Source organism: Ornithodoros turicata, chromosome 6 (assembly GCF_037126465.1).
Source record: "Ornithodoros turicata isolate Travis chromosome 6, ASM3712646v1, whole genome shotgun sequence".
In the NCBI taxonomy this organism is placed as follows: domain Eukaryota; kingdom Metazoa; phylum Arthropoda; class Arachnida; order Ixodida; family Argasidae; genus Ornithodoros; species Ornithodoros turicata.
Window position 1 is genome coordinate 65680902 of NC_088206.1, and position 8774 is coordinate 65689675.

Below are 8774 nucleotides of genomic sequence, written 5' to 3' on the forward strand. Positions count from 1 at the left end.
CGTTTAAAGGACAGCAAGGTAATTTCCTACTGTGTATTCATTACGGACTGCAATATAACCCCTCAACATGTGTCCTTTAGGAGTCTCTGTCACACTGGGTATTTGCATTAAACAAATATCTGTTTGCAACTCAGATTGTCTGTGCTTTGCATTGCGTTACTTAGCTTTCCCCTCTACTTTCGTATACAGGCGGATATTATTAATTAAACTGTGATGTTTCAGTATTTTCAACAGAAATGTCATGCGCAACATGTTACACGGAATGTGAAGCCGTCGCCGACTTTCGGGAAGGTAAAATGATACAATACATTAATGTTGCGTATTTATGATTAACCGTTAGCAGCAGTGTCCGAGGTAATTACATATCCTGAACCACAGAACAAAGGGGTGTGCTGTAGTGATTACTTAATAAGTCAGAAGTTAGGTACGAGAAAGCATTTCCGGAGACGTCGTACAATTAATTGTGTGCTTCTTTCAGACATCTTGTACGGTAAAAGGCAATCATAACGACGTCCAGCTGTTATCTTGGAATTAAACTCATTTAATGAGGAGTTGTTTTGTCCGGAGCATCCTGGGGGAAATACAATGGCAGTCATCACATTGTTCCGGGTATACGGTGTCCTGGAATCGAGTTTCCGGGAAAGTTGCCCAGTGAACTTCTTACGCATTTCTGGGTAAAGGCTAACGTTAGCAGCATATATGTCGGACGAATCCCTATTCGTCGGGATATAGCATCGAGTATTCCTACCTGAATCGCACGTCAACATGTGCAAGGTTATCCTGGTTCTTCTTTTCGTGACTATGGCAGTAGCAAGGTGGAATGAACTTGAACCGAGTAAGTACGCCACAGTGTTGCTCCTAATGTAAATAGCTTAGGCTAACTGCCAAGTTGTTGCCACCTTTTAATTAGACAAGTGCTAGTGTTAGTGTAGTATGTGGTGCTGGACTGTAATGTCGACTATGGTGCTCGCATACGAGTAATTAGAGAAGGGCGAAGGTTCTCTTTATATCAGAAAAGATACACAGCTATATCCGACGCTGCTGCTGGCATCTGGTGTACCCTCGTAGTGTCTCGGAATGGTGCATTGCGAGCTCCGTTGTTATGGTGCCATGCGCACACCAGCACATGGCGTAATGTGACGTAGATCGACATTTGTTTCCTTCCAGAGGTACCGAGATGCGACCTGGGTCAGAATCCTTGCGGGTCGAAAGGCATTGGCGCACAAAAACTGTGGTTCTTTGACAGCTTTCGTAAGACGTGCATGCAATCAGGGACATGCGAGGAGTATGATAAACATGGTTACGAATATCGCAAGAATTGCAGAAAAGCTCATAAAAAAGCGTGCAAGTAAGTGGAAACTTTAGAGTTCTGTTGCTTCCTTTTGTTTCTTCAGAACTTTTGTAACGTGCATATGGCTAAACAGGGTGCATCACGAGAGGTGAGCCAAAATTTTCAAAAGTCTGCGTTAACATTTCCCTTCAGAAACTGCCCTGCATATACCTGTTCGCGGTATGGCCTACATCGACGCAGTATTGTTTAAGCAACGAGCGTCATCCTTCATGAGCTTTCACAATTAGTTTCATTAATCGATAAAAATGAGCCAACGACATAACTCCATCATGAAGTCGTCTGACCAATGGGCAGAAGACAGAGAAAACACAACACGAAGCGGGTGTTTTCTGCCCATTACTCAAGCACCTCCATTATGAGCGGAAGTCATCCCCATATCATCGTCATGATCTATATCTCTCTCTCTCTCCATTATGGGGTTCGTCCACCAGCTAGCCTGTATATACGCCATTTCATCGTCAGTGATATAAAGTAGAAAGTTGTAGAGCGAAGTCCTAAGTTACCTAATGCACAAAAAATATACAGTACCCGTATTGCACCAAGCTGGTGGCGATGATTCGGGTGGTGACGAGATGGCGAACATGTAGAAACTGTGAGTTTTCTGAAAGCTTCTAACTTGGACGCTTCAGATACGTAATAGTTGCGCTATGTATCAAGCATTTTTTCAGCAATCGAATTTCAAAGATTGCTACGCAAAGCTCCGGAAGCGTCCCAATCCTGAGCCGAATCGCGTGCCGTCTATTGAGAACGCAAGCTACTAGACGATGCATCAGAGGAGAAATTGCGTTCCTCACGATTGCAGTAAGCATTTCATTGCGAAGACGCACGGTTTGTGCATTCGGGAACACAAGAACGCAAATCACACATTCGTTTTAACCACTTGGATGCGAGGTATTGCAAACAGCAGCGATACAGCGACCAGAGGACATCGAAAAGCGGAGTGAGAGACAGTCCAACCAGTGCCGGATTTACAGAGGTGGAGGCCCCAGGGCACTGTGCTGTGGGGGCTCCCTCGTGTATTCTATGTCTGTCCAATGTGTTATTCGGGGTCGATACGCGTGGACGGAGGACAGATTTTTACCAAGATTCCTTTTCAGAGATGCGTTTCAGGCATGCAAAACATATTTCCCTTGGACAAGACCTTTACTGGTGGGGGCCCCTTTGTGGTGGGGGCCACGGAGCAAGTGCCCCGTCTGCCCTCCCCTAAATCCTGCACTGAGTTCAACAGATGGTGCAGATCACATTGCAGTCACGGAACTCGGACGTTACAACCACTGACCTCGATTGTAAAAGGCTGGATCGCGGATATAGGGAGCGCGAGTGTTCGGCAACCTGCCGCCATCTTACTATACCTAAAACAGTCGCCGCAGCGATCATGGCAACTTCTTGCAATTACGGTCGTACCAACCGTACCGGCAAGGATACAGGGCCGAAATTTCTACAGGTGAGTCATTCTTTATCAAGGAATAAATAGGCGTCCATTCCGTACATTTATTTGACAATTATGAAGAGTTTTTCTTTTTTTTTCCCCAAAAACCAGCACTGGGTGCAAGTTGTTTGATCGCTCTTCCGAGGTTCAATCGAACACACTTGCATTTTACACGGCGACAAATACAGTTTGAGTGCATAATATGCTGGAGAGAACATGTTACACTGCACTGATATCATCAATATGTGCGAGCACTCGAGTGCTTTTCTGCATGCATTGCTTGCACGGTACACGATGTTCTCTACGGAAGCAAGTGCACAGTCATTTCTTTGAATCACTTTCGCGCACAAGTTCAGTATTACGACGTAATGAGAAAAAGAAAGTCAATCTTTTTCATGTATTGGTATCGTTTTGTGCCTTGGTTTGATTTTTGACAAAGAGTCCTATGTAACGGTGGTGTGGTGTTACTTGGATACCGCCTTTGTGTTTGAGCTATGGTGTCAGCTTGTTGCGATAATAATAATTTGTAGCTTGCCGTGTTATTTGTAGCGGTCTTTAAGACAAAAGTGGTCTCTCAATACAGGTTTCCTCACGGGGGCTACCCAGAGGATCGTCTGTGCAGTGTGATGCGATCGAGCTTACAGATAAGTATCATGTTCTTCATCCACGGGTTCCTACTTTACGGGGAGGAACCACCTGAGTGCACACACTGTGGTTAGCCTCTCTCAATTTTGCACATTCTCTTTACGTGTTCACATCATGGAACACATCACTTCAGAGAGTTTTATATACACCTTAGGCCCCCTTCACCCAGCATTGTGTCTTGGTAATGAAGTTATAATTCTTTTTAGAACAGCGTTTAAACGTTGAAATTTTTAAAAGATATCAGGATTGTAAACCCTGTTTTAAACTGATGTTTTAAACATTTATGCGATGCTTTTACTAAACAACATATTGAATTTTAACTAGTTGCATCCTAACCAATGTTCTCTCCTTCACAGCTACCTCGACATACTGAAGAAATGGGTAACAGAACCTGAGCAGTGCCCACAAACTTCGATCACCGCAGCACCTCCAAAAAGTAAAAGCATATGTATCACGTGAGATTTTTAAAGGTATTCATAGTATATAATACGCTGTATAAACTGTTGTAGATCTAACCCACCTCTACAGTATAGATCGTCAGGAATTAAAACTTGTTGGGGAACTATGATCATTGTTTCAGTCAATAGGCATGCACATTTATGCTATAAGAAGAAAATTATTTCTTGAGAATGCACTACTGTTGATCACATTCATGTAGCTCGGTTTACCTTCGGCCTCTCGGAACTCTCTTTAGTTGCCTTAGCTGCAGGAGGAGTGCCCTCCAGCATGTCAACTACTTGCAAAAATATTAACGTATTTAAGAATATGACACAGTTTGAAGGATTTCAATTGAGGACATTTGCAGTGGCAGGGCCTGCCAGAGTGTAACCTACTGAATATTTTATGGTGTCGAAGTGGCATCGAAGTGGCGGTTCCTTTAGGGTAGGAATATCTTGGTTAAATATGTACACTGAACACATAGACAGCAAAACAAAAATTTAAAATTCAGCATCTATCAAAAAATAAAAGGAGGACAGCTGCTATTCATTGCTCATTCCAACCTAAAATTGGGTGCAACAAATTTACATAGTGTACCTGTACATTGTCATTCCTGAGATATATATTGTCAGTGCAGGGAGGTCACAAAACAATAAACGTATTGTTTTGTCACCTCCCTGCACATTCATTGTATCTCTGAAATGCATATATGCAAGAATAAATGTTGAACTTGAAAAATGTATATTATCTTTATTCATAGAGCATAACATCACTTATCTTCTTTAGAAAAGCATATCGTGTTACATCTTTGTCACGCAGAATGCACAACCAAGAAAGCCATCTGCCACTAAACATCACGTTTGACATGATTCAGTTGGTATCATTTCATAGACAAGGTACACCAGGGTTCCAGTTTCAAGCTCCAAATCGCCATGTTGCAGTTTCGAAACCGTACATGTGTAGTGCAAGAGAGCCCTCGCACACTAAAATGTAAGATGGGAGTCACAGTTAATGCAAAGTGACTCCTATGAGAGAGACTGACGCTGAAGAAAAGTGTGCAAACTGCGGAAAGTGTCATAGAAGATCTTCAGAAATCGTGCCTGGTTTCACGGCAGTGCTACCACACTCCCTTTTAGATGACGATGATTGGAGTTCCAGATGTGCAGTTGCATTTTTTGCAACGTGTTCCGCATAACAAGCATGACAAAGTCATCAGTGGATGGAAGATCCCGTCCATACGCAGCTTTGTTCACGCTGCAGTTCTATTCAGCAAAAGCATGTGAGTACGCGAGAAGGATATTCAATTTCACCTGTAAATAAATACAGCAAATGAAGGAAGAAAAAAAAAATAAGTGCTGTACTTCAAAAAGATATAAGTCTTGTGTCTCAAGGAGGTGTTACCACTGACTAAGTAACTTGATTAAGTTTGCACCAACACCTAAATTAACTGGCCTAAGCGTGATCTAATTGCGTGAAGTAATTGTTTGGGATGCTTTGGTGTGTTCGTATTTGCGAGGCATTACGTCGAAGACACCACTGTCGTTCACGAAAAGACCCTTTCTGGCTTGATATAAATCACACTAAACGCATGCACCAGTCTAAAACAACGGCGGTGATTCTACGGGGCGATTTCTTTCTACTATGCGAGTATATCCTTTCTGGGACCGTTCTTTGTGGAACAGTTTTTGTCCAGAACGCAGCACGGGAGATTATATACATGGTTATTGTTAATCTCACATCGTTTCTTATTGAAATATTGGCTGGAAAACTTATGTAGTACAATCCCCAGCGCTGCACTGCAGCGACGGTCTAGTTTCGGAATGCAAAACATAACGTAGTTAAGAATCGAACGGCAGGACACCTGTGAAACACTGTTAGGATACATCAGTATACTGGCACCTTACAAAATTGTGTGACGACAAACAACGAACAACGCCTGCAGCGCAATAAATACTCACAATCTCTGTTGCCTCCCATTGTTTTCTATGGGTACACACAGCGCATTAGGGCCTCCCAACATGGCGGCCCGAATGCGTGCCTCTCCCCCACGAGTCCCCCTCCATGCTCGATCCAGCCTTTATACATAGAGATCAATGTTACAACCCATTAATAGTTTACACCGAACTTCTCAAGAATTGCTGTTGTTCTTAAAAAAGGTCTAATGGTAGCGGTAACCTGGTTCAAATGCGTTACGTTGTACTTCAGTATCACATGATGTATGTCCGCCAATCCAGGGCCAATTGCAACTTTGTTCTTTGCTAACGTTGAGGGTCGCCACCTCTCAGTTTCTAAAAGTGTTCAAAATTAATTAGTGCGATAAGTATGAATAACTGAAGAGGTGCCGACGTGCACATAGCCACTTTTTGCATGATGGCATATATACCTTGAAACACTGTGGTTATATTTCATCTACAGTTCCTTTAAACATTTTATCTCAATATCAAGCTGCAAGAGTGTTGCCACCTACGCTATTGTTGCTTGCTGCAATAACAAGGAACCTTCCTCAGCCAAAAGGCTTCCCCTTAAAAACAAACAAACAAGCAGAACGTTAAAAGAGGCCGCGTAATGCAGAAAATTTGATACGACACCACTTTACATTGACAGTGCCTGTATGAGTAACAGCTATCACTGTACTTAAAGAAACAACAACAACTTTATTTATTAAAGAAAGGCATGAATGGAAGTATCCATAGTTAATATTTGTGTAATTTGTTTTGCACTTGCAGACACCTGAAGAAAGTCCCGCTGGTAGGCTCGTCGGAGTAGGGCGCTCTGCCAAGTTCATTGTGTGCCACAAAGGAATTTTATAATAAATAATGCAGTTCTGTTACGTGCAACGAAAGGCGTACTCAATTTATCAGTCATGCACTTTTATATCATTCATGAATATGAGTTACCCTGCAGGTTACTTTTTGAACCACCTGTTATTTAGGGTTAACAAAAAAGGATATAGAATTTATCTAGCAGCTTGTCTGCACTTATGCTGTATTATAAACAGCCAACATTCATGCCGATATATATTTTGCACTGTTTGCAATGTTGCCTCAGTGTCAGTAATCGGTGTTACGGAAGAGACTTTCCGAAGCACTGTACAACTATTTAAGGCTCATAGTTGAGATGTGCATCATATACTAGCGGTGAAATGTTCCCTGGCGCGCATAGGGTAAGGTGGGGCAAGATGCGACACAAGGTTGCAACTGAACACCATTTTCTTATTTGCGCTTCTATCGCGAAAGCAGGGGCCTTCCTATAGGGGTCTCTAGCTTCCGACTTCTAAATATAAAAGCACCACAGCCATGTTCAAGTTAAGAAAGGCATTGCGGGTGCCACTTTTTCTTCCTGATCTTAACCATCAGATGACAATCATGGTGTTTGAGACGTTGTACATGTAATATCTTTCTGGCCGTACATACGTCTGACAAGCTTTTTTTCTTCTTTTTCTCATGATTAAATGTAATAACTATATAAAATGAATTCCACCTTCAATATCCGACATGTCGCTACTATAGGTTGAACATCACTATAAGTCTAATACAAAACAAAAATAGATATCGTGACATTAAAAAGGCACATAAACAACGAGAATAAGACGAGGCAGGCCATCAATATAGGCACTGGCCTTGAGACATTCTAACTCAGGAAAAACCGTGCTGTCGTGGTGTAGCGGTTACCATGTCTGACCGGAAACAGGAAGACTCAGGTTCGATTCCTGGCGTCAGCACCTTTTCCCTGAGTTACTTCAATTCATTACACGACACAATCGTCTCAACTTGCCCCGACCCTCCTGAAAAAATGCGGCAACCTAGAACAATGCCCCATATCCGTGAGTACTTGCAATGGAAGCAAACTGAGTGAAGTTCATGATCTCCAATGCAATCCTCATAAGCCAATTCTCCGCATGCAGCGCACTGGAACTTTGCGACAAAGGCATTGCCGTTCTATAGCAGCGGACGTGGATCTCTGCTTGATGTTCCCATCATGTCAAGCTTGAACAAACATGCATGCATGTTGTGTAGTACCCACTTGAAATTCGTTCAGTAAATCTCTACCACACAACAAACATGCTCTTCGTACAACCTCCTCAAACACTGTTCATTCAGGCTTCGACATATCATCTAGGGCAGACACAATCTTCCAGTGGAACTCTAACAGCCTGCAACCAAAAACGGGAGACTTTCGTAATTTTATTTTTCGCTATCGTTTCCCTATCTTAGCCCTCAGCGAACCCGGGGTAGGCGACAATTTCAGGCTGTCGGGATACGATGCACACTTCTCTCAACGTCCCAGTAGTCAAAGTAGGGCTATGCTGTGCGTGCGAAAGGATTTACCTTGTGCAGTCTTGCGGGTCTCTACACACGACGATTTCGAATATGTAACAGGCCGCATTCGCCTGGAGGACAGTCGGGTTACTGTGTGCAGTCTCTACATAGCCCCGAACGTGTGGATCACCGAGAACATCATAAGGGGCCTTTTTAATGGTGTTCCCTTGCCCATCATTGTCTGTGGAGACCTCGATGCTCATAACGTCCTATGGGGCAGCAAGCACACTGACGCTCGAGGCCGAATGATTGAAGATGTCATGGACGCACTGCACCTCGTCACCCTTAATGACGGGTCACCCACATTCCTTCGTGGTCAGTTATACAACAGTGCCATTGACGTTACCTTCTGTTCCAACGTGCTCGCGCGACACCTTGAGTGGTGCACATACACGGACACAATGGGGATTGATCATATCCCCATGATGATCACGCTCCGTTCCTCAAGCCGCCGGAGAAAGCCGCGACAGATACGACTAACTGATTGGAAATGCTATCAATTTCAGTTCGCGAATGCTACAGCCCATGCAAACACCATCGAAGATTTCATTGAGGCGTTGCACGGCGCAGCTCACGTGGCGTCCAAGATTGT

At 43.3% G+C, this 8774-nt stretch overlaps 1 long non-coding RNA gene across 1 annotated transcript; it reads left to right on the top strand.

Annotated features, from left to right (window-relative positions):
* The first annotated feature begins 747 nt into the window (after nucleotides 1-747).
* LOC135398194 (uncharacterized) lies at nucleotides 748-6678 on the top strand. Its single transcript, XR_010424027.1, has 3 exons — nucleotides 748-835; nucleotides 1168-1348; nucleotides 6590-6678. It is a non-coding gene; the product is annotated as an uncharacterized LOC135398194 (long non-coding RNA).
* The last annotated feature ends 2096 nt before the right edge of the window (nucleotides 6679-8774 follow it).